The sequence below is a fragment of the Mus musculus genome, chromosome 9 (genome assembly GCF_000001635.26).
Source record: "Mus musculus strain C57BL/6J chromosome 9, GRCm38.p6 C57BL/6J".
Lineage (NCBI taxonomy): Eukaryota > Metazoa > Chordata > Mammalia > Rodentia > Muridae > Mus > Mus musculus.
In genome coordinates, this window is record NC_000075.6 from 93,974,564 (window position 1) to 93,996,935 (window position 22,372).

Consider the following 22,372-nt stretch of genomic DNA (forward strand, 5'->3'; position numbering starts at 1 on the left):
TTCCTTACCCAATAATTTGATCATCCTGATCCCCATGGCAAAATTCCAAGACATTTTCAGAGCTCTTGATTGGATTAGCACAAAGATTGAGTAGAGTATAATACTAGGCTTTGCTCAGGATTAGCTTGGCATTAGCCTTAAGTATCTGCTTTCTGTGGAGAAAGAAATACTTGTTTATATTTATATATTCAGTAAACCAGAGTGGATGGTCAATTCTAATCTTGAATTGGTAAATTTTATTTGGAATGGTGATTCAAAACTACACCTGAGTTCGGGGACTTCCTTTGGTATAAAAGGAAACAGAAAGGGAAAGATGTAAGATTTCAGTTCTGTGAAATTGAAAGAGAAAGAGCTTCAAAGGAGCATTCCTTGGCCCCACAGTGTGTTCGCAAATCAATGCTGAATATATGATAGAGCAAGAAGTAAATGGACAATAACAATATGAAAATTCTCCCCAATGTAGTGGGAGCTTTGGTGTTCCATGCTAGAGGCTATACATAACAAAACCATGACCTCCCAAAAATGTTCATTTCAATTCCATGTTTATCTGGTGTTTTACTTGGCAAGAAAGAATCAACTTAGAAACTCAATTAGGTTTGTAAGTGATTATATTTTCTTGGTTAAGTTGGCACAGTGAAGCCAAGAGAATTCTCAGATGGGGAAGAAGAAGAAAGGTCAGAACCAAAGTGAGAGAACATTGTGAGAGAGACTTGGTCTTCCATTAATCACATGAACAATGGAAGGGACACCTAGATAAGAGATGGAAAAAGAATTTAGAAGCTACTTTAGAAAGGTAAAGATCAGAATTGCCTCTAAATCTCCCAGGAAGAAATATAGCCTTGCTGACACTTTGACTTTAACCCAGAGAAACATATTTAGAATTTCTGACATTTATAAGATTGGTAATTCATGTTGTTTTAAGATACAGTTTGTGACCATTTTAACAGCAGAAACAGAAAGCAAACACTGTTTTAGGGATGAACCAGAAACAACCAAATTAAAATGTTCAAATCACATAGTTCATGAGGACAATTTAAACAGTAAGAAGCAAGAGGAAAGAGATGAAACACATTAGAAAGGAACTTCAATCTTGATACACAGTGTTCATGTATTCTGTCCCTTTCCCTGATGGGTCAACCACCTAACCATTTCAGCCTGTGACTAACAGACATTAAGGTGAGATTTAAAGGCATGACCATGACTCACTTATGACAACTGTGGCTGACACCACCTGTAGTTCACCAGTTCATAATAATTATTTGTGGCAAGTGTGATGCCATTAATTAAGACAGCACACACACACACACACACACACACACACACACAACCCACTGGGCATGTGCACGTGTGTGTGTGTGTGTGTGTGTGTGTGTGTGTGTGTGTGTGTGTGTTTGTGTGTGTGTGTGCATATAATGTGACCTGAGTAGCATTCTTACCTCTATATTTTGTGTTCATGAATAGTTTGTGTTTGCCTTCCTCATGTGTAATTCTTGTGCCATAAGTATTATTTATTTCTCTATCCCTTTGCTATTCATGTCTAATAAGCACTCTACTTACTCATACTTGAGTCTTGCCAACCCCTATTTGCTCTCATTATACAGTAGAATTAGACATTCTCAAACAATAGAAATGTACATTGTACCTATGAAGAAGCTGAACAAGGAGCTTGAAGAATAATTAAGTCAGTAACGCATTTCGTTTACAAATATAAGGATATGAGTTCTACTCCCAAGGTGTGATTGCTTATAACATCAGTACTGAAGAAAGAATTGGATCCTGGGAGTCCCAACCCAACCAAAATTGTTTATAGAAAAACTCCATGCCAGCAAGAAATCCTGTCTCTAGAGCAAGGTAAACTTCTAAAAGTTTAAATAAACAAGCTGTATCATGGCACATGCCCTTAATCCTAGTGTTCTGGAGGCAGAGCAATGGATGTATATAAATTATAGGGTATCCTTGTCTACATAGCAGGTTCTGGGTCAGCCAGGGCTACATAGTTTGACATTGTCTCCAAACAAAACAATTTACAATGTGTGTGGGTGTGGGTGGGGAGCTTGAGGAGTGGTCCTCTGACCTCAGTAGGCACAGATATTCACAAATACCAGTGTACACACGTGCACATACACATTCTTACTTGCACAGATAGACATATAGATAGGAGAGAGAGAGAGAGAGAGAGAGAGAGAGAGAGAGAGAGAGAGAGAGAGAGAATAGATAGAAAACAGGATATTTTGAGGCCAATCCAATGAAATAACATTATAAGGACTCAACTTTGATGTTCTCAGTACATGCACCCTGTCACTCTTCCATAGCACTCCAAGGAGGAGTTGGAGATCATAAAGAAAGACAATATTATTCTTATTAAAATATAAAATTTCACTTGTATTTTTCTTCATGAAAACTAAGTGTTAAGGGAAGTATCCGTATTGGTTCACCCTTTGGTTACTGGAAGAGCCTGATTGCTTTATTTATTTCAGGAGAGCTGAAACTGGTTTCCTTGCTGCCTTCAAATAATGCTTCCTAAGTGAAAGACTAGGAAATCAGACTCTATCAAATCTCTGTCCCTAAATCTGCCTAAATACCATCAGTTTGTGCTTTAGCCATGACTTTCCCCTAATACTCATAAAAAGTCCTAAAGTAATAATAATAAAAGTAATAACATAATTATTATTACTATTACAACATGTCTTACTGTCATATACAACATTGAGCACACAGAAGGGTAACAAGGGAAACAAATACTTTGCCTTTCTATCACCAACATCTTTAACTTACTCTTTCTCATTTTTGAAATAATGATTTGTATCAAAGAACAAGAAATTATCAAATCTCTATAAAAAAAATCAACAAATGAAACAAAATGTCTAAGGATTAGCAGCAAGCTATAATATGAAAACAGGTGCAAAAGGCATAAACATTAGCCAACAGACCTTTGCAAATTAATGGGTATTGCAGCATCTCTTTTCTGTCTGGAGCAGTAATTCTGTAGCTTGGTTTTGGGATATGTTCACCTGTGCTGTGGAGTGTCCTTCCCAGAGCCCCTGCTGCCATTTAAAGCAACTCTGATTTAAACTGTGCATTTTACTATCCACTCACAGATCATCTTGGAAAATTCCAAATCTCTCTCTCTCTCCTTCTTGGGGTGTGTGTCTGTCTGTCTGTCTGTCTTTCATTGCTTTTCTTTCCTTTCCTTTTCTTTTCTTTTCTTTTCTTTTCTTTTTCTTTTCTTTTCTTTTCTTTTTTTCTTTTTCTTTCTTTCTTTTTTTTGTTGTTGGTGTTGTTTGTTTTTTGAGACAGGGTTTCTCTGTGTAGCTCTGGCTGTCCTGGAACTCATTCTGTAGACCAGGCCTGCCTCTTCTCATTGCTTTTCTTTTGTTCTATTTTTTTTTCTCTGAACAGGATCTCTAAGAAGTAAAGGATGAGAAGTGGATTGCACACCAGCGAGGGTGTAGCAAAATACTCGAAGCAAGAAAGCACAGAGCCTCACTGATGCCTTGTCTGTCTAGCTGTGTAAGTCACAGAGGGTTATCAGTCACCATCCTGCCTATAAAGATCACAACACACTTGTCTTTATCCAACTCAGAGCTCAAATTTTCATGAGAGAGAGAGAGAGAGAGAGAGAGAGAGAGAGAGAGAGAGAGAGAGACTAATTCCTAAGATTATTTATACTAAATGTTCATTGATAGGTTCCTGTTAATAATACACACATGCTGGTTATTCTCATCCCCTTCTTCCATTTTCCTCCCACCCCTGTCAACTCCACTCTTTCCCAACAGTATCTTGTTTTATTTCATGATACACTGTAGAACAATTTTATCCAGCACTATGGCTGCTCTTGCAAGGAATCACTTTTAAAGATAAGATCCAGGTGGAATACAGACACACCTTTAGTACACACCTTTAATTCCAAACAAAGTTAGTTTCTAGAAGGGAGGAGCCTTATATCAAAGTGATGTCTAATTGAGGGTCAGAGAAAGTAACAGATCGAAGAAGAAAGATTTGACAGAATGAATCAGAAACAGGACACACTCAACTCTCATGTGAAAAGACAGGAAAGAGAGGCTACTTAAGATCCGGCACAAAGATTTCAGGGAATTGTATCAGTTCAGTCAATGCAAGTCATGCTATGCAGTTGAACTCATCTGAGTGTGTTTGTGATTTCCATTCAGTTTATGCAGTTCATCCAGGGTAGGTCAGCAGGGGCAGTTGAAGCCAGAGAAGAAGGAGACAAAGATTAGAACAAATTTCCTGAATTTGTTTGAGGATAAGTAGAAAAATTCAGTGAGAAGCTGAGAGAAGCCAGATTGAATCAGTCATCTTGGAGAGGAGTTTGAGCCAGAACAGAAATAAAGACAAATCCTAAATAAATGTAGAGAAGCAAATACTATTCTTTACTTATTACACTTTCATCTGTAATTCCTAGCTTTTACAGAATTATTATTATTCCTTTTAAAAAATTTCTTTGTCTGTGAAATTATAATATAATTACATAATTTCTACTTCACTTTTTTTTTCCCATTCAGCTCATGTTCATTTTGTCACATTAGTGAGACTTTGTGGCTATAGCTTCTGACAGTATTAGGAGACAGTCTCACAGCAAATGTCTAAATCTCCTGACTCTTACAATCTTTTCCTCTGCTCTCCAGTAATTATCCATTAAGCTTTAGGTGCAGAAATTATTTTATAGATGTATTTGTTGAAACTGAGCATCACAATTCGGCATTTTCTGTAATAGTCTCAATCTGTTGCAAAGAGAAGTTTCCTTGATGAGGAGTGATGACTACGCTTATCTGTCAGTACAGGGGTACATATTGAGAAGGTAGTTAGGGGTTTTGCTGTTTTGGAGAAGTGACATTACATACAGATTCTCTTCCAAGACCCATGATTTTGCTACCTCTGAGTAGTTGGCTACGTTCCTAGTATGACAGATGATTACCCTCTTGTTGAACACGTCTTGGGATCAGTTACTGCTGCTACTGTGTGCTGCTACTACAGCCTTGGGGTTATCCAAGCCTTGGGGTTAGCTTTTTAAGGTTTTCCTGGTAGAATATCAAAGAAAAGAAAAACAAAAGTTCAAGATATGGCATGCTGGTCAGTGCTGCAGTGTCATGCTAGATGGGACTGTTGATTGCTCCCCTCCCTTAGAAGCTTGCATGACACTTTCTGGGATCATGAAATCTAGTCCTCAAAAAGAGGGTATTCAGTTGAGTTCCAGTTCAGAGTCCTTTGGACACGATGCCTGAAGTGCACAGTGTCTTCAACAATAAGTACTAACCGTTCACTTCTGGAGGGACAACCAAATACCAGTAGCAATAATTGTAATGTTTGGGTATTCTCTTGAGCAGCAACTCAAAAGAGGGCTTTTTATGCCTAGCCTTGGGGTTTTTATTAGTTTGTTCCTGTTTAGCTCTCAGAGGAAGCATTTTCTACCCAAATAAGGGAATATCATGTGTGTATATTTATATACAGACTTATGTATATTACAGGTTTTAATGTATATAACTAATATTATTCTTCCTTACAACTTTTCAAATATCTATAATGTTATTTTCTTTCATCCTCCTCCTTCTTCTTCCTCTTCCTCCTTTTCTTCCTCCTCCCCCTCCCCCTCCTCCTCCTCCTCCTCCTCCTCCTCCTCCTCCTCCTCCTCCTCTTCTTCTTCTTCTTCTTCTTCTTCTTCTTCTTCTTCTTCTTCTCCTTCTTTTTCTCCTTCTCATCTTTGCAAACATTTTTCAACACATTCCTATGAAAATATGAAGGAAGTTCTTTATATAAAACATATTTTCCTCATATAATGGAAATATATTTCATCTGCTTTATAGAAAGCAATATTTGACACAATGATACCATTATCAGTTAAAAAATCAAAGCTAATACAAGCTAAAATTCCCAACTCTTGCCTTCTAAAGTGGTTTTCAGCTTGTATAATACTTCGTATCCCACTTTCTTGCCATTTAATTATAAAATTTCACCAGCATACATGTAGACATGACATCAGAAATATTTATGTTTGCCTCCATCTGCAGTCCCACAAGCCTGGCAAGATGGGTAAATGCTGTACTGGGGACCATTACTCTTACTGGGGTAAAGTTTCTGATGGTTCTCTTAGAATAATAAAGTTCAAAACTAACAAACTCTGCAAATTTATTTTGCTTTTTAAGGTTTTCCTGGTAGAAGATCAAAGAAAAGAAAAACAAAAGTTCAAGATATGGCTTAAAACTCCAGTGCTTGAACAAAGGCAGGAGAATTGAGAAGTCTGTTTGTAGTTGAAATAACTCTAACAACAACGGCTGCATCCCCTAGAAACGAGGTCTCAGGTCCAGTGTGATTTCAGAAATGAAAGAGAACAGATGTTTCTGGTCCTGATGATGGCTTCAGAATCTTAACTGTTCCCTGTCTTCTGGAACTGGCCTTTGGCAAAAGCACGAGGGCTTCACATTGTGACTGACATCAGTCAAGAAAGCAACAGGACAGGAGAATTAGCCCATGAACTCTGTTTGCTGCAATCATGAAAAGCGAGGGAAATTATTTAGGTTAAAATATAGATTATGTATCAACTAAAGGGAAGTGTTTTCATGCTGAAGTGGTACGTGCTTTTCCCAGATAAGAACTAGGCAGACCATCCGTGTGAACTTGTATGTTTTTGTGAACCAGAGAAATGCCCTGTTTCTGGGCTCTACCAAAGCAAGTACAAAGAGTAAAATCTCTTTTTCAGAGAGGCTGCTGCATAAACAAAGCATTAGCTTAGGAAGCCCTGCCCAAGTGCAAGACATCTGCCACTTCACAGATGTCCCTCAAAAGCTCACCCCAGAAACACTGCATATTTCCAGTTCCTAAGCATAAACAAGCCAAACTGGATGACCTGCTTGCCTCTAATCTGGGACAAGCATGTCCCACTTCAACATTAAATCAGAAATTACAATTTACCTAACAGTGATTTTTTTTAAAAAATTGCCATATAAGATATACTGTCTAATGTACTTCACTTGTGAAAAAATGTATTATGAGACTAGAAAAAAACCTGACTATTTGTGGCTTTTGATGCAAATTGTATTAACCCAGCCTAAGTATTTTCTGTGAAATTTTGTGAAGCGTTTTCTTTGCTACTTCCTGAGCTTCTGTGACCATATCTTTAGGCTTTAGAACAAGAATTATCGTACAAGAAAACAGATCAGCTAATCATTGGCAAAGGAAACAATGTTCCATGTGATTGCAAGTGTTTGAAGCACTGAGTTTAATTCAGTAAAGCAAAACTTAAGGCAATGTATGCAGCAAAAAGCAATCCAGGCTCTGATTGTATTCCTTGGTTCATTTGTTCTGTGTCAGGCACTATTATCTTCCAGTAGAGAAAACATTTCTACAGTCTGAGTGACAAAAGTTCTCTGCACAGAGTTCTTTATGTTTCTGGAAACAGGAAGACGCAGGCATAGTTGAAGGTATAATCAGTGCTTTCCTCAATTCCCTGTGAACTATAAATATTAATCAGAAATCAGACTAAGAGAATATTCAGCAAGTAGACACTTGAGGGAAATGATCCTTTATAGAGACACCCAGGAGTAAAATTAATATACATGTGTATAAATATATGTATTTATAGGCAGGTTTTTTAAATATGCATGCTGCTGTACATTTGAAGATATAAGCAAAGATTGAATCATTTTTCTTCACCATAAACATATGGAACTGCCAACTCTAGCTTCATCTATGAGTTAAAATGTGAAGTCCTGTAGCTCCTTGGCTATATCTGGGTTCTCTTGTCCAGTGCCTGCACCCAACACACACCCACCCACACACACACACACAGATGCATATACACCTATACACACACATAGACGCATATATATGCATATATGTATATATAAACACATATAGGCACATATACACCTAGACACACACATAGACACACACACAAACACTCACATATATACCAACACACACACACACAGACACAAACTGATATTCACATATACATGCAGACAGGAGCATATAGGTAAGAATGAGATGCCCTGGAAAGTTTACTAATATTTACATTGGTGGAACTATGTGGTCAGTGTCTTGAGCCTCAGTTGATGAACTACTATATAGATACATTCACTGCACTTTCTGGTTTTGGGATGTTTTATCTGAACTCTTAAAGAAATGGAAGAATTAAAAGAGAATTCAATGTCCTTCGCAGGTTATTTATTACCTTTCCTTTTAGAGCTTGATATCTTCAGTGACTTTGACCTGCTAAGGGTGGATAAGAAAAAAAAAATGTCCATAGATCTGATGAGGAAAATGGTCTCCAAGCTTGACTTGTGGGCAGACGAGATGAATAAGTTTCTTAATGTACCTCAGACAGCCAGCGCATCAATCTGCCACATCAGTGAATGGCTTGGTCATTTCATCATCTTAGAACTCCTGGAGCAGAGTGTAAACTTCCATCCCTTACCAAATGACTCCCACATCTGTAAAATGTGGCCCCCTACCCAGAAAACTAGTGTTCACAGTAGTTAAATAATCAGGCCCATATTATACGAAACAATCGTAGCTACCCCTCTCCTTTAGTATCACATTTGGCTGTTGTGGAGAGACACAAATTGGGCACAAAGATAGATAGATGTTTATAGTGCTTATACAGACCAAAACCAATTCTGGAATAATTTCATGAAAGTCAAACTGCACTCATAAGTTGTTGTAGAAATTTGTAGAAACCTTTCATCAATAAATATTGCTAGCAGAAACCAGCTCTGTATCATGACAAAGACATATGCACACATGTTGATGAGAAATCCCTTGTTGGAAACTAGTGAAAACCCAGGGACAACTGGCTCCATCTTTTAGCTTTCCAGGTCTGCCCGTGTGTATCATCTGATAACATGAACACTGGCACTACCTGTAACAAAGATGATTAACAGATAAAAGCTGAGTTAGAATAACTAAAAACTAATACATTTATTCAGGTTCACTACCAACAATTTTTAGAATCATTCAAAATGAAATTTAATTAAATACTACCTTAAAATATTATGTTACTAATACTCCCTATTACTGTGTCAATATTTGGGGCATTATGTGTTTGCAAGTAGTTTTTTTCAAAGGACAAGACCATTGAAAAATTAGTTTTCACATAAGTAAGATATTAAACATCCTCCAATGTTTCCTATTTGCATGAACTTAATGTCAGGATCCTAAACTAAATCAGTCCCTTTTACCTTTTATGATGTGTGATGGTTTGTATATCCTTGGACCAGGGAGTAGCACCATCTGAAGGTGTGGCCTTTTTGGAATAGGTGTGACCTGGTTGGAATAGGTGTGTCACTGTGTGTGTGGGTATAAGATCCTCACCCTAGTTGCCTGGAAGTCAGTCTTCCACTAGCAGCCTTTGGATGAAGACATAGAACTCTCAGCTCCTCCTGTGCCATGCCTGCCTCGATACTGCCATGCTCCCACCCTGATGATAATGGACTGAACCTCTGAACCTGTAAGCCAGCCCAAATTAAATTTTGTTTTTTTATAAGACTTGCCTTGGTCATGGTGTCTGTTCACAGCAGTAAAACCCTAACTAAGACATGATGTGACACACCAGTCAAGGTATTACATTTTCTTTTAGCTTCTAAATAACAAAAACTGTTATTTGTTTGTTTGTTTTTTTACATTCTCTGTTCTTACACACAATTTGCTTGTCATGTTATAAATTCAACAACAAAATGTTTTTTGAAGGAACTTTCATTTTCATTTGTACATTCCTCAATAAATTTTGCACATATTTTTCACATAAGTAGATTTTTCCACATTGCGTTAAGCTCTGTAAAATGTACTTTTGCACTATTCCAATTAATAGTTATTCAAGGGAAAAGCACTCAAAATATGTTTACTAATAATGGCTGCTGATTTGTAACCAGTTCTTCCTGCTCAAGGGAAGTTGTAGACCATCTGGAGATTGGCAGCTGCTTCTGATATAAATAACATTAAAGTTTTCCTGCATCTGTATTGCATAGTTATCTCTTTGGGAAGCCTTATTTCATTCTGATAACTGCACTTTTTGGTGGTAAGTATCCATGTTCACTATCATGACTTGTTCTGTCCTGAAGCTACTGTTATGGCTCAGAGAATAGAGGACCACATAAACATTGACACCTACAAGTCTTCTTCCCTCAATAAATCAAAAGTATAGATCAGAATGTTTGTAAGTTTTAAAGATTCCTACTGAAAGTGCAAACACATTACAGCTTTTCCTCCCTAGTATTGATAATTTAAAATGCTGAAAATACTATTTTGGTAAATTACTATTTTGCAAATGTATTTTTCATCAAATGTGTATGTGTCTATCATCATATTAACCCGTTTTTATTATTTCCTGGATTATTTTTTTAAATCAATCCCTCTTTGACCACCAACAGTATTTAATTTCATCAAACAAATGTCAATTTATTATTGATACAATTTAGGTTAATTTAATGAAAACAGAAGATCACATTTAGATAACTGAGCCATCTTGCTGGCTCAGTGAATAAATGTGCTTACTACCCAGCCTGAAGCCTGTGTTTGATCCCAAGTGCCTACATGGTAGAAGGCAAGAAAATGACTCCTCTTTGCTCTCCTCTACCCATGCTTGTAGAAAAGTGTATGTGTTTGTGTGTGTGTACTTATTAAATAAACAAATTTAAAGATATATAGTTAATAAAAGAGGCATTCAATTGTTGCATTTGTCTAATGATGACATATTATGATAAAATTTTAGAAAAATGAAGATCAGGATATTTTTAGGATTTTTAAAAATGTTTCATATATAGAGGTCAGCATATATGAATAATTATATAAAGCTGTTTTATTTTTGCTAAGTATCTTAGTAGTTTAAGCAATATTTCTAAATATTTTTGTTTTCTTATATCTATAGGATGGGAAAGAATTTTGAAAAAAGTTAATATTCCTTAGGGTAAATTTTCTTAGATTTTTCTGTACTTTCATTGTGTATTTTTTTCATTTATTCATTTCAATAAACCTGAGATATAAATTTAAATCCTACCTCTTTGAGTTATGAATAGTAATAGATATCAATTTTAAAGTTTTTCTCCAGAGAAGCAAGAAAATGAAACAATCTGATCCGATTAGAAGTTAATACTTTGTGAAATAGTTATGAGCATATTTTATCACTAGCAACCTTACTGTGTGTTTAATACATTCAGTGTGATCCACAGCTTGTAATATATTATGTGGAACTGATCATCTTCTATAAAACAAAGGACCTTTCAGCAGTCACTCATTTTGTATGGTATCTTTGACTACCAGACATTCTAAACGACAGGAGTAACTCTCATCTGAGAGTGTATTAAAAATCTCATGAGGAAACTTTGACTTATCCCTCCCATGGACTTAATTGCATGTATCTCATGGCTTGGAGTGAGTAAATTCAGTGCTAAGGAAGCCTATCCCTGCTTTAAAATTTTCATATTCCTAAAGGAATAATTCTTGCCCCAGTCTCCTGAAGGATAAGGAAATTCATACACAAAATGATCATGGCATGATTCCTACTTTCTGTTCAGAATGAGAGCCCAGAAAAATCAAAGTAAAGATTGTTTCAGTGTCCAGTTGGGTGAGCTACTGAAAAATTGTCATTGCAAAGCCAACAACGTGGATGTTACTGCAAAGCGAACAATATAGTTAGGGACTAGAAAAAGCCTTGATCTTGGAGCTCTTTATGCAGATTGTGGCATCTCTGTAGTCCAAATCTTTGTTGTTCACTTCCTTTCTATACTGTTGTTTGGGACCCTCATTTTTTCCAAGATTTTGTTCTTCGTATGGCCTTTTGCCCATGTCCTGTTACCACATAAGACTTCTGAGCCCTTCCTCTTCCTGATGCAAATGTTTAGAGAGGAGAGATTTTGGAGGAACCTGCCAAAAACAACCATCCAGGATATCAAGAAAATGTCTTTCCTTGGTTAAACCTATCCTCCCTCTCTCAGGCCTCTGACTAAGATGGAGTATAGTTTTACCTTTCTAGAAATATCTTCATAGACAAGCTCACAGGTGTCTTACTGTGATGATTCTTAGTCAAATGACATTGACAATGAACACAGTAAATAATGTACTTTTGGAAGAAGGTTAAATGAACATATATGTAATATGTAAATAGATTTATATATTAGGATAATATAAAACTTCTTGTAAGCAAAAGCAGACAGAATACTTTGGTATTCACTAGGATCTGTTAATAGGACAGGGACTCTATACGATCACTTTTTACAAACAAATAGATTTGGGCAGGTTCTTTAATGTCTCCTTAAATTCTCTGTACTAGACAAATGCAGTTGACCACAATAGCCAATATTGTGATTCCTCAAAGTAGATGAAATTATTCATCCCAAGACCTATAGAGGATGATCAGCCAGAATGTATCCTATAGAGGATTGTCAGCAATACTACAAAGTAATGAAAAATGGCAGAAATTCAATATTAGAAGATAGAAAGGGAACACTGCTGATTTATTATTTTCCCAACAACCTTGTTTGTATTAATTATTCTCTGTTCAAGTTACTATGTAATAAGTCTAAAGTCCCTTGAAACACAGCTGCTAACTAACATCTAACCATCCTATTTTGGCATTAGGGCCACAAATGGTCTAATTTTAAACTCTCTTTTTGTCTTAATATATGTCCTCCACCGTTGAACCATCCTTAATGTAAAAAGTCAGACACGAGAGCAATGCCCTTGTGAATAATGTTTTTGAGAAGGGTGAGGAGTAGTTCTCTCTCCACATTTTATTTAAATTTTTCTGAGCAAGTAAGTTCATATATATCTTTTTAAATGCAGTGAATATTTAGTGATTTTTTTTCATATTTGTGAAACAAAATTTGATTATATAACCTACATATCTAAAGAAGTAATGTTGACTAATTGAGACAAAAACTTACTGGAGTTCACAGTGGAAAGAAGGTAAACAATTATTTGAAATTATGACATGATTAGTATTCAGTATCTCTGGAAAATTTGCTCTAAGATCCCTATCAATGCTGAAAAAACTCAGATTCTCAAGCCTCCAATGTAAAATTGCATATTTGCATATAACCTATGTATGCCTTCTGACATGTTCAACAACTGTATCTAGATGGCTTACAGCAACATGCATATTATGACTATGGAAACAGTTGTATACTACTTTGGAAATGATAGTGTGAATATTGTCTATACATGTTCTTAGAAATGTAATTTTTCCCAAATAATTTTGTCGGTCACTTTGCAGGACTCATGCATGAGAGACCTATGGATCCATATGGAAGGCTAGCTATATGGCATATGTGTGTGGAAGAAATGGCTTTAGTTGTCTCTACAGTAAAGGGAAAGACTTTATCCAAGGCTTATAGGAAGACGGTACTTATGGGTGAGGAAAATCTTGCCAAAGAAAATATTATTTGAGTCACAAAATAGAAGTTAGTAAGATGAAGAAGTTGTCCTAGTTTGTTTTATTTTGCTGTTATTAAATACCATGATGAAAATCAACTTAAGGAAGAAAACGTTTATTTTCCTTACATATCCCAATTTCAGCCCACCATTGAGGTAGGCAAATCAGGCACTGTAGCAGGGCAGGAACTTGGAGACAGGACCTGAAACATACAGCATGGATGAATACTTCTAACTGGCTTGTTTCCAAACTCACATTTACCTCCTCTTCTTAGGCTTCCCAGTACTACTTGCCCAGGTATGGTTCCACCCACATTGAGCTGGGTCCTCCCACATCAATCATTAGTCAAGAAAATGCCCTCCGGGTTTTCCCATAGGAACTTCTGATAAAGGTGTTTTCTCAAGTGAAGTTCCTTCTTCCCAGACAAGTTGGCAAAAACACTAACCAGCATAGAAAAGAAGGAAGAGCAAACAACAACAAATCAAGAGCTGTACCTTAGAGCCACCAACTATCTTTAGGTAAAGGAAATAATAAAGTAGTCTTGTGAGTTATGGGAAATTAAAGATGAATAACAGGTTTGTACAAAAAGCTTGGGAACTGATGGAAGAGAAGAATACTATCAGGGAAGCCTTGAGAATGTATTAAAGAGCTTGAAGCATGGTAATGGCACAATCAAATAGTCTAGTTTTAGAAAGATTATTCTTACTATAGTATTGAGAGTGACTAAATATAGGGATAACCATAGTTATAGTCTGGACAAAGTCTATTCACTTGTGCTAAGGGATAGTCTTGGGAGACATAAGAAATAGAATCAGTGACCCTTGGTGACTCATCCACAGCAAAGATCCATGCTGAAATGAGAGTCAGGTTGTGCTGAGTCTTCTTGTATGATTCCTAGATTCTGGCATGGTTATCTGTGTTGATGGTGTTGGAAACAGTGGCTATTAGGGTCAGTTTAGGCTTATAGAGCAAGATGCTGATGTGAAGAAGTAGCATAAGTCACCTAACATATGGCTGACACTAGAAATCCTGGGGTTATGAATTAGCATGGAATTGTTGAGACTGGATATTCAGGGAATCTCAAAGTAACAGTGAAATAATCTGTCATGGAACTCTCTTTGGCAGAGTGCTACTTTTGTATGGTTCCAAAAGTCTTGATGTTAAGGACTTTTGTTAGAGCCTATATGTGACAACCTCCATATAGACTGTATGGCAGTCTGTCTGTGTGTCTGTGACTACTTGCTTGTATTTCATGTGTACTGACATGTGTCTGGTTGCCTGCTGACATCTGCCTGCACAGTGGTCCTTGTAGTAGGCTGCCTCCAGAGTGAATAAATGTTTTATCAGTCTAGAACTACTTTAATTCTATTCAACCTTCTGACTTCCAATGAGTTTCATTTACTAACATGGGAGCATAGACCTCACAGATAGTAATACTGCTCTCTCCATATATGGCAAGCATAGGTTTCCCATATTGGACATTAAATTCAATTTTGCACAAGCTGATGTGAATGTAATAGCATATGTGCAAAAGAAATAATGACTACGTTTACAAACATACAGGCTTAAAGCCAGGCAAGATTTTGATCATGTGGGAAATATCAATATCTATTTTCTTGTTGATGCAACAGGAATTATTAAACACAGTAAGAGAACTAGAATGATACCTAAGCCTGTTATTTAAGAAACCAGTAATATCTTTGGCACCTAAAAAGATACTGTAAAGGAGCAACCATAACCACATGAAGAAATCCAGGTAAGAATGTTGCCCTGGAAAGTCTAAGAACACACAGTGATAAACTGTGTAAAACATTGCCAGTCGCCAAAGCTATGAACACTACACAGTATATTTATCAAAAAGGATGCTAGTGGCAAGTACTATGAGAAATCTGGGACGTCAGAAATGAAATCGGCAGGTATTATGTCTTTTACTAAATTTTTTCTGTGAAAAGGAGAGATAAAAATCAAACACGTAGAAAAAAGAAAATGAGATACAAGGAATATTACATTTCTGAAAAAGAAGAAACTCGATAAGTCTGATAGAGCGCATGCAGGGGAGAAAATAAACTTATAAATCTACAATTATAGGGAAAGGTAAGATCATCAATGTCCCTAACAAAATAAAATAAGATCCACAGATATAATGAAAAGATTGACTGGACCAGAACAACCCAGGGTTTACAGCTGGAACAAGACAGAGGGAAGAATGGGGAGAGGTGGAGAGGTGGAGTGGAGCTTGGGGCCTTAATGCCAGGAGCTGAGTGGTCCCAACCAGACAGTAATGGTGCTGGTAGATAACGGTGCACAAGGAGGAGAGGAGAGTGAATTCAGCGATGGCTGGAAAACATAAAAGACAAGAACAAGGGGTTTCCAAAATACTCAACAAAAACTTGGAAAACTGAGTTGGAAAGCAGAAGCAGGAGGTGTGGCCCCCAGCTGCTTTAATTTCATATTCCATTAAGTTCTCAAGGTCAGTGAAAGAAAGTACAGGCTCTGAGCATAAGGACTGGCTTGGTGGAACAGCACATGGGAGGTAGACAGTGGGTTTGAGGGAAAGAGCTCAGAAGGCAGTGTTTTGTGTGGTTCATTTTCCACACAGCTATGTTGGCTATAACTGTTGAAAGCATTGAATGTTGGGAGAGATGAGCAATACCCTGTAAGTGGCCAGGGATCAAGGAGTTGGAAAAAGGGTGTCAGCTGACTCTCAGGAACAGCAGGTCACTGATGGCACTTGAGAGAACACTTAGAGCACTGAACTGTGTCACCTTCTGCTATGTTTGTGAGGAGGTTCTCACCCAGTTGAGCGGGGGACTTTGTGTGTTTGTAGGAAATAGTGAGGCATCTAATGGCTGAAAGAATGTCTATGGAAAGAAATAGACAGAATCTGTGTGGTCCTGAAATTCATGGTCTGAGCTCCTGGGAGAAGCTGATTACCAGATGCATACTAATAGCAGAGTCCCAGAAGGAAGGTCATTTTGAAAAGATGGGTCGCTTTAACGATGCAAATAAAATTGTATTTTTATCTACAGCCTTGAGTTTTCAGTTTCAATCAGTTCAAATTAATCTACGCTAGTCTGCATGTATAATGGACTTAAACTGCTTGTGTTTAAACTCACAACAAAAGCATCGACTTTACATTAGGAAGCATGAAGCGAAGAAACACTGACACGGGGGATGTATGTTGAAAATGTTTCCACAGCCTATATAAACATTAACCTGACACCATTTTCCAGCCATTTGGAAAAAGCCAATTATTTCCTCCTCTTTCAAAAAAAAATTAAAAGTCCAATGTGGAGACTATTTTGAAATCTGCCTTTGCCTTTTCCAAACTAAGCTAAGTACTGCAAATAAAGCTGGATCTTTTCAGCTTTTTAAAGAATTTTGTCACTTTCCTCCTTGCTGCTGGATGTGCTAAAATGCAAGGCAGAATTCTTTTGTGCCTCTAAGGAAAACTCTGGTGCTAATCTCAGGAGAACTGTGAAATTTTTACATTTGCTCAGTGCGAGGTAAAGACTTTTACCCATTTCTTCATGCTCCTTTCCTTTCCTTTCCTTTCCTTCCCTTTCCTTTCCTTTCCTTTCCTTTCCTTTCCTTTCCTTTCCTTTCCTTTCCTTTCCTTTCCTTCCCTTCCCTTCCCTTCCCTTCCCTTCCCTTCCCTTCCCTTCCCTTCCCTTCCCTTCCCTTTCCTTTCCTTTCCTTCCCTTCCCTTCCCTTCCCTTCCCTTCCCTTCCCTTCCCTTCCCTTCCCTTCCCTTCCCTTCCCTTCCCTTCCCTTCCCTTCCCTTCCCTTCCCTTCCCTTCCCTTTCCTTTCCATTCTTTCCTCTTCTTTTTAAATTTCCTTCTTTCTTCCTTTCTTCCTTTCCTTCTTTCTTCCTTCCTTCCTTCCTTTCTTTCTTTTCTTTCTTTCTTTCTTTCTTTCTTTCTTTCTTTCTTCCTTTCTTTCTTTCTTTCTTCCTTTCTGGGTTTATCCCATGAAAACTCATTAACTGGAGTATCATGAGAATATGAGTTTTCACTTACAGCTTTTTTTTTTTTTTGGTTTATATTTTGCAAATTCTTAACATATAAACACTCTAATTCTGACTCCAACTGAACTTACTAAATGTTGAGAGTGTTGTCATGATACTGTTGCTTCAAGGCTTGACTCTACAGCAGAAAAACTGCCTTACAAATTCACAATTCCCTTTTCAGCCTGCAAAAAAAATGCATCCTCGTGGAAGATATGTATTTTCCTTCATTTTGGAAGTTAATGTCATGGTGTCGATATATAAATAGTATGAATTTTCTGCAGATTATATAAGGACTTCTTGGTGTTTCATATTAAAACGTTTTCCAGGCTTTCTAACTTCCAGAAATGTACCCAGTGAATTTCAGAATTGCTTGTAGAGAGTTGGCAGTATAGATTTGTCAGGAGCTATAAGCACTAATAAAAATAGAGCTGCTAAAGGCTGCCAGTCTCCAGAAGGCTTTGCCAATCACAAATATGGAGGAGTGTGGTAACATCACACTTTTCTGTGGCTCATACAGTTCGCACTTCAAGCTCTCACTTAAAGAAATGCCTCTCGCTTAAAAAGCTTTCCCAAAGGGTATGTTCTCCCAGCTCTTATTTCTCCCATCTCAAGAGCCAGAACCCTGACAAGATTCACTTGGTATTATTGTATAAACCAGCCAATTGACCCAAGTCACAAGTCAAAGCTAGATATTGTGTTACCAGAGAAAGCAGAAATAGTACAAGGATATTGTTGTGTTTGGTCTTCTCTGAACCTGATGACCAATACTTAGGAGGCATGACATCACTGAGAATGAGCCTAGAGCAAGAACAATGGTTTTATTCAAAGCAGCAAGGAGCACCGAAGTCTTTTAGAGCTTTTCATCCATCCTTCAATTTTCCTCCCCTCCACATTTGCTTGACTGGCCAACCTTTTCTCCTACTGGCAGAAACAGCTTGGGGTTTCTTTCTTCTTCAGGTGAACCTGTTCATCATATCTACTATTCTTCCTTTATACTTAACATACATTTACAGTCATGTATTCATTTACATTTATAGCCTTTCAGAGACTTTGTGAGTTTGAGCTTCACTTGCAACAGCCTCTATCTGGTAGGGTAGATGTTTCCCAGAACTTTTTAAGGAATGAAACACTCTAGTGCTTCAGCACTTGGACATCTTCTGTACTCAAGAATTAGTCTGTCCAAGCTCTCAGCCCACACCCAGGGAGGTATGCATTTAGCTACTGGTCAGCACGTGACCATGATGATGCCACCATTTTAGGGCAACTCTAGGGCCAGTGTATTTGGGAATGGCTCTGAATTGTCTTGCTGAAGCTGCATTCTACCAACTTTTCATAGGAACCAGAACCTGATTCTTTTTTTAGGTGGGGTTTGAATTTAGGAAGACATATAACTGGATTTTCATCATTAATTAATTTATTTTATTAATATAATTCACTTTGCATTAGTAAAATATTGAATTAATGCAATTCACTTTACCTTGGAATCACAGGTCCCTTCCTCCCCTCCCAGTCCCACTTTCACAACTCCCTTCCTCCTACTACCCACTCTGCTCCTCAGAGAAGGAGAGGTCCCCTATGGGTACCATCAAGGTGTAGCAGGACTAGGTACATCTTCTCCCACTGAGGCCCAACAAGGCAGTCCAGCTAGAAGGAGGGGATGAAATGGCAGGCAATAAACTCAGAGACAGCCCCTGCTCTAATTACTATGGAACCCACATGAAGACCAAGCTGCACATTTGCTTCAAATGTTTAGGGGGCCTAGGTCCAGGCTCTTTTGCTGGTTGTTCAGTCTCTGTGAGTTACAATGGGCCCAGCTTAGTTGACTCTGTAGTTGACCCTTGTGATGTCTTTGACCTCTCCATCTCCCTCAACCCTATCCCTACTCTTCCACAAGACTCCCTGAGCTCTACTTAGTGTTAAGATTTGGGTCTCTGCATCTGTTTCCATAAGCTGCTGGATTAAGCCTCTCGGGATGAAGCCTCCCTTAGTTATGCTAAGTTCCTATCTGCAAGCATGCCAGAGTATCATTAATAGTGTCAGGAGGTTGGCTCTTTTCCAGGGCATGGGTCTCATCTTGGACCATTCATTGGTTTGCCATTCCCTTTGTCTCTGATCTGTCTTCATCTTCATCTCAGATTCTATTTCCTGGGTAGCAATAAAGAGATTGATTAAACATTGATTTCTCAAATAATGGTTACAGATATTAAATGGAAATAGTATACCTCTCACTAAACAGATGATAAGATAGTGTACATTGATTGAATGGAAGGCTCTGGCAAGGGATGGTGAAGTGAGAAGCAAGCAACTCATTCAGTGCTGCAGAAAGCACAACAGTTAAATTAAGGAATTACCATATGTTTTCACCAACACTGGTTAGTTGACAAGTTACATTCTTCCTTCACTCTCAACCCCTGTCTAAGTTTATATTGTTTTTGTTTGTTTGTTTGTTTGTTTAGGTTTTACTGGTGAGGATCAAATCTAGGGACTTCTACATGCTAAGGAAGTACTACCAGTGAGTCATATTCCCAGCTAAGTATATTTTCTCAGTGTTACATTAGTCCCATGCTTAGATTCCCATTAATCATCTGAAATTAATATAGAAGACAATTTTCACTACTTCCTGTGAATATTTTAAGCACAATGAACCTTGGATAAAAGCATATAACAGTGAATATTATTAGCATCTTTTCTAATGTTGGTTCCAAAATATAATTAACAATACCATCAAGTAACAAATCATTAAGGTAATTAGTAGGTAAATTTGGCAATGGCTAGTCCATAGCTCTCATTTATAAGGTAAAACAGAAAGATAGAAGGCAATGGAAAGATTTTCAAAATATGTGCACTTGGAAATTTCCTGGTATCTTTTCTTATAGAGACTGTCTCAGATGAAGACACCCATAGAGCTAAGAGTCTAGCCAAGTCTAGCTCAATGAGTCAATTGGTTTATTAATGTTGTTTGTAGAAGCCCTGGTGGCACAAATGCTGTTCCATCATTACTTTATGTCCTGAGCAATTTATGGGCATGTATACTGGTGAAGAGTCCCTCCCATTGTATACCACATGCACAGCTTAGGAAGGCCTTGCCATTGAGCAGTGCCTTATGGAATAGAGGGGTAGATACATTATCAAAAAGTGGTCTCCCAAGTCACCATCAGTCAATTGTTTATCTCTTACATAATCTCAGTGAGCAAAGGGGACTTGTAAAATAGAATTTTTGGAAGGGTTAAGGCCTGTGAGACACATAAGAGGGAATGTTAATGGGCCTTATCTCATAAGGGATTGGACTGAATGCTTTTATGTGTCAACTTGACACAAGTTGAAGTCTTCAATGAGGAAAGAGCCTTGGTAGAGAAAATGCCTCCATGAGATCCAACTGTAAGGCATTCTTTCAATTAATGAACAGTGAGGGAGGGCCCAGGCCATAGTGGCTAGAGCTACCCCTGTGCTGGTAGTCCTTGGTTTTATAAGAAAGCAGGCTGAGCAAGCCAGTAAGCAGCTCCCTCCATGGCCTCTGCATCAGCTCCTACATCGAGATTCCAGCCCTACTTGAGTTCTTGTCCTGACTCTTGCAATGGTGAGGTATGATCTGGAATTGTAAGCTGAATAAACCCTTTCCTTCCCAACTTGCTTTTTGGTCATATTTTTTCCTCCCCAGGAATAAAAAACACAACTAAGACAAGAGTTATATGTAAAGGATTAATAATACTCCAGTTGTCTCTCCAGTTCCCTAATAGTCTTTAGGATCAGTCTCAACCATTTCCAATGAAATGATGCTCCAATGATGTACCACAGTGAGCAGGAAGCAATTCCTCTTTGGTTTCTTGCTTAGTAAATATTTGTCACTGGTGTTTTTTGGTTCTGTCAGGCAATAAAGAATAATACTTTATTTACTCACTGTGATCATATGTATCCATAAATACTTTACATGAACCACTTTAGTTTTATATTATTCTTATATTTCTATATGAATTTAAATTTTTCAGGTAATCTGAATGTTAAAATTACTTATCTGATTTTCCATGATGCCTTAAAAAAAAGACACAAAATTTTAATACTATGAAAAAATCCACTATAAAACATTAAAAAAATCATTTGATAGTATCTAAGTGATTTAAAGAAAATAGAATTTCAAAATACAAAAACAAAATACAAACTAAAGCTTATGAAACAGGGAGTCCATTTTCACCAAAGCTCAAATAATATGAGATAGAGAAAACTTATTGTCTCACTTCATCTCGGTCATTTCCAGTCATTTTACACAACTCAAGCAACAGGTGTTTCAGCAGTACCACTGAGACCATGACTCTACAATAAGCATGAAGGCCAGTTGGAACAGACGTTTGTTAGTTTTTCTCCTCAGTGTGATAAAACACCTGGAAAAATAACTTAAGGAAAAGATAACTTGTTTTGGCTCACAGTGTTAAAGGATACATTCTTTAACATGGCTAGAAAAATGCGGCAGCCAGAACTCCTCATTCCTATGAGGTTGTGGGAGCTTACTTATGTCAGAATAGTTAAGAAAATAGGGATAGGACCTGCAGTGGGACTAGGTTTTATATTTGTAAACCCTTTACTCCTTTCTGTACCCCAGCACCTCACTTCCTCCTGCTAGGTCCTACATCCTAAACTTTCTATAAACTCCCCATACAGCACCACCAGCTAGAAAACAAGTGTTCAAACTCATGAGCCTGTGGGAGATACTGTGCATCCGAACTGTAACAGAACATTTGCCAAAAAGTCTATTTTTTCGGACTCATTTATCCACACTGCTTAGAAGCTTCTTGGACAACACATATTTTAATAATGTTTTGGGACTTAAATTGTTCTATGAAAAGTTCGATCTCAATTTGGAATTATGTATTTTTTTTCCTGGTACAATTCTATTTGCATGCAAATTAGCATTCCCACAATACAACTGTATAGCTCATGCCTTAGAATTTTGACAAAGATATTCCTCCCATAGCCATGTAAGAGAACC

At 37.5% G+C, this 22,372-nt stretch overlaps 2 long non-coding RNA genes across 2 annotated transcripts in view; both read right to left on the bottom strand.

The window, feature by feature from the left end:
* The window catches only part of Gm39401, a 9,402-nt gene extending 3,816 nt beyond the window's left edge, over positions 1–5,586 (bottom strand). Inside the window, exons 1-2 of the long non-coding RNA XR_871014.2 lie at positions 4,937–5,586; positions 9–152 (exon numbers count right to left, since the gene is read on the bottom strand). This is a non-coding gene — a long non-coding RNA (predicted gene, 39401). The remainder of the gene's footprint in view (positions 1–8; positions 153–4,936) is intronic.
* Positions 5,587–5,706: 120 nt separating this feature from the next.
* Gm31847 overlaps positions 5,707–22,372 on the bottom strand; it is a 210,071-nt gene continuing 193,405 nt past the window's right edge. Inside the window, exon 3 of the long non-coding RNA XR_871016.1 lies at positions 5,707–5,743. This is a non-coding gene — a long non-coding RNA (predicted gene, 31847). The remainder of the gene's footprint in view (positions 5,744–22,372) is intronic.